The sequence below is a fragment of the Brassica napus genome, chromosome C8 (genome assembly GCF_020379485.1).
Source record: "Brassica napus cultivar Da-Ae chromosome C8, Da-Ae, whole genome shotgun sequence".
NCBI classification, from domain to species: Eukaryota; Viridiplantae; Streptophyta; class Magnoliopsida; order Brassicales; family Brassicaceae; genus Brassica; species Brassica napus.
Window position 1 is genome coordinate 11,028,448 of NC_063451.1, and position 4,439 is coordinate 11,032,886.

The following is a 4,439-nucleotide window of genomic DNA, read 5'->3' on the forward strand; positions in this document are numbered from 1 at the left end:
AGGTAGTGTCTTTCGTCACTAAGGGAGTGTCGCTCGACACTAGACCACAACCTATACAACTTCCTCTTGTGCATCAAACGGACCACTCTTCAGTAAAATAAGCATAACTTTTGACCTAACTGATGATCGACTCAAACCGGTGGCATTGGAAATATTACTCAATTCTCTATCTTTTGTTAAAATATGAGCTTCATCCCTTGGTAGGAAATCCTCCATCTGTTGTTAAACATCTGACTCATCTGCAAAGTTTTGCATCTCAAATTGTTCCAAAATCTACAAAGTGCTCCAAAGTACATATGAACCTACAAATACCCCAAAATGACTTCAAAACACATAATATAGACTATCAAAGTGGACTTACAACATGGTCAAAACCCATAAAACCATGCTATATCACTGATTAATGATACATATAAAATCCTAGAGAAGAGCAGACCTTTACTTATACTCAAAAGATCATCGTGAGTTCATCCGGTTCCTCACCGCATCCTCTGTGTGTGTGTGTGTGAGAGAGAGAGAGAGAGAGAGAGAGAGAGAGAGAGAGAGAGAGAGAGAGAGAGAGAGAGAGAGAGAGAGAGAGAGAGAGAACTCATTTTCATAGAGTGGACTCATTCAAAAGCAGTCATTACATATGTGATACCCTCGAATTCCATGAGTATGGAGGAGTATTTATGTGTGTTATCTTTTCTAAATATGTATTAAATACTTGAACCTTTAGGTAAATCTAATTATTTATGTTTGTCATGATCCTTGGGATACTTTCACGTTTGCATACTTGTGTGAGGTTGAATTGGTTGTCTTCATCTCAGATAGCTATGTGGCTCACAAATTAAAAAGAGGTAGATTGAAGATGCATCATCAGAGAAGAGCTGAAGTAGTTCATGAAGTGTGACATGAACTACTGCACAAAAGGTGTGACGTGGAACCTGCGGAATTGTTCTTCTTGGTTGGAACATTAAAGAAAGATTTGCCTTGGGAGCAGCTTAAGGGAAGTATTGGAGAAGACAAAATTGGCTTTACACACTGAGGGAGATTGACCAATTCGCTGAAGAACACATAAGGAAATTTTCTAATATTTTTAGATCTTTAGGTCTAGAGTTTCCCTCTAAGTATTAAGAGCAATGTGGGCATCGACTGTGTCGGTTAACACAAAGAGAGTGCTTTTAGCTGAGAGAGTTTTTGTGAATCATAGAAAGTTGAAGCAAAACGTTAAGGGGTATAAGCGTGAGTGGTTCAGGAGACTTAGTACAAGTCTTTGAACACGAGTGAGTAGTTCAGGAAGTCAAGGTTTATCTTGAGCTTCATGAATAATTGCTTTTCTAAATATATATTAAATGCTTGAACCTTTAGGTAAATCTAATTTATGTTTGTCATGATCCTTTGGATACTTTCATGTTTGCATACTTGTGTGTGGTTGGATTGGTTGTCTTCATCTCAGATAGTTATGTGTCTCACAAACTAAAAAGAGGGAGATTGAAGATGCATCATCAGAGAAGAGCTGAAGTAGTTCATGAAGTGTGACATGAACTACTGCACAAAGGGTGTGACGTGGAACCTGCGGAATTGTTCTTCTTGGTTGGAACATTAAAGAAAGATTTATTTGCCTTGGGAGCAGCTTAAGAGAAGTATTGTATATTTGATTCTAAAATATAATTTTGGAACAAGACTGATGGGATTTTTAAGTATGAGTTTTTTGAGGAGCTACCAAGATGAGAGGTTTTTGTGTTGATTACATTAGTCTAGGAGGTTTAGACACAACCCAAGATACTGTAAGGAAGTTTATTTTAAGTTTACGAGTGTCGACAAATGATATTAGTAGTGTCTAAGCTAACATAATTCTTAGTCACAATACGGTTTGGAAAACTTTAGACCATGGTTGATAAGGAGAATAGCGAAGTCGATCAACTTAGACACATGTTCTAAAATATGGGCATCTGGCCGATTAATAATCAGGCTAGGCGTTCGGCGGTGAGCCACCGTCGCGATTAAGGAAAATCGGCTTATCTAATCGAAAACTGGATAATCGGCCGACAAACCAATTAATCAGTTTTGAACCCTCTTTACCGACTAAAACACCAATAAATTTGAACTATTTAGTAAAACGTAGGCTAATAATACAAGCTCAATTTCAAGATAAGACTTCGACTATTGTGACTATTAATAGATGCCTTCAACACTTGCCCTCCTTATATCATACTGATATGTTACTTTGTTGTATGTGTTTTGGTAGACCTATTAAAAAAAACATTATTATGCACCACTAGACCACAACGTATTTTATTTTATATACCAATTTTGTATACGTGAATTTATTTGTAATAAAAATACAAAAAACAAGTCTTGGATTAATCCCGGGAAAATTTCCGATTAATTGGCTAGGTGATAATTCCAAGTCGAACCCTCTACTAGTCCCTAACGAGTTCTTCAACATTGAAATAAGAGTTTGTTGTGGAAATATGCTGAATAATCTATGGTATCCTCACTCTACTATTAGTTTATGGTCGGTTTGCGCCCATGGTTAGGAAACATACCGAACTGGTTTGGTTAACCGGTAATTATGGAAAATTATCGTGGGAACCGAAATTCGCACTGTCCATTTCCGTTTAAATTAGGAAAGTCAAGAAACCCTAACTTTTCCAGAGTTTCGGATTCTCTGCGAGAGCCAACGGCAAGTGACCAAATAAATGCGGAAAATATGTAAAGACAATAAACGAGTTTTGAAAAAGTTGATCTTATTTCGAATCCGCGTAAGAGCGTTGCGATCATTACAAAAGATGATAAAAGCTTTGGCTGCGAGAGCTGTCAGCGAGTTACATAGTTCTAGCAACCTAAAACGTTTAAACCTAGTTGAGTCGCAGCTCGATACAAAAGACGAAAAAGACTGGAAAAATGTTTTGATTTGATTTCGAACTGAACCTTATGAAAGGCTGCCTACGTACCCCTTTCTGAGGATCAAGCGGAACGTAGTTCGATAGAAAGAGTAGAACAAGAGATCGAACTACTAGTAATCGGGTGCCAGTCATAGAAACAGAGCATGTCGAGAATAATGCCTAAAGGTTTCTAAGTGCAGAGAGGTCTAAGTCTCAAAAGAATTGTCCTCTTCGCCTCTGGCTTTTGCTCCTCTTATATATCCTCCTAGGTCGGTTCCCCCTTCCTTTTTTGCCCTTGGTTGAGTTTATGACTTCGCGGAAACTTTCCATTTTCCTTCGATCTTTCGTGTTTATCCTTGGAAACTTAGCATTTATCTTCCGAACTTCACATTTATCTTCTCCTGCAACACAAAAGATAAACCATCATATCGATTGGGATTGATTTCGTACAAAGTCGCGAGTGGGCTGTTAGCCGTGTTCTGGACCTTTTCGGGCCGTTTCTCGGCTTAAGCATTTTTCACGTCTCATCGAAGAGTGCTCTCGAAACGACGTCGATTCCGAAGAAAGCCCGGATTTCTCATACAATTTAAGTAGTTCAAGGTGTTTAGTTAACCGTTACCGTTTCATACGATAAATCCGAACTTCATAAGAGAAAACGAGTTCTTGCGGTTTTAAAGTCGTAAAGTTCCAACGGCGCCTCCGATTTAAGTTAGACAAGAGCAAGTTTGATTGAATTTCGGGGACGAAGCTTTACGGACGGGACGAGGACAGCATGACCGTTCCAGCTCGGCCATCCGCCGAGCTCGAACTGGACTGGTCCAGCTCGGCGGATGGCCGAGCTGGTCGTGTCGTCGATCCAGATCGGCCATCCGCCAAACTGGACTTGTCCAGCTCGGAGGATGGCCGATCTGGTCGCGTGGTCGATCCAGCTCGGCCATCTGCCGAACTGGACTGGTCCAGCTCTGCCATCAACCGAGCTGGACAGTGTGCTCTGTCCACCCTTCAATAAAACGAGCATAACCTCTGCTATAGGATGCTGATTGACCTCAGACCGGTGGCTTTGAAAAGCTAACCTAAAGCTCTATCTTGTGTCAAAAGATGGCTCAATCAAACCATGTGAAGGTCTTCATCCATAGCTAAACATCGGACGCGTATGTGCAGTTCTATACCTCAAATGGTCCGAACGAACGAGTTGGACTACTTGTTTGGTTCCGTGATCCATTTCTCTCGAGAATTTTTCTCTGGAAATTTTGTCGAGAGTGTATTGAGAAGGCTTTCGTACAGAAACACAATTTTTGGACGTTTATTTTGAAATGACCGTTTTTGACCCCAACAATGTTTGCTTCTTATCGTCCATAAAATAATTCTAGAACGTTGTACATCCTTTTCAATAAAAATTATACGAAATTTATATTGCGAGAAATATTTTCCGAGGACTTTTAGACATTGATTCCGTCGTGACCGATTTTGACCCCAACAATTAGCCCCCAGCTCGTTGTGAACTTTTAGCGTGAGGTTCAAGCGAGTGGCTTGGGAAGTTAGGAAAGTTAGGCAATTTAGGCGGAATTA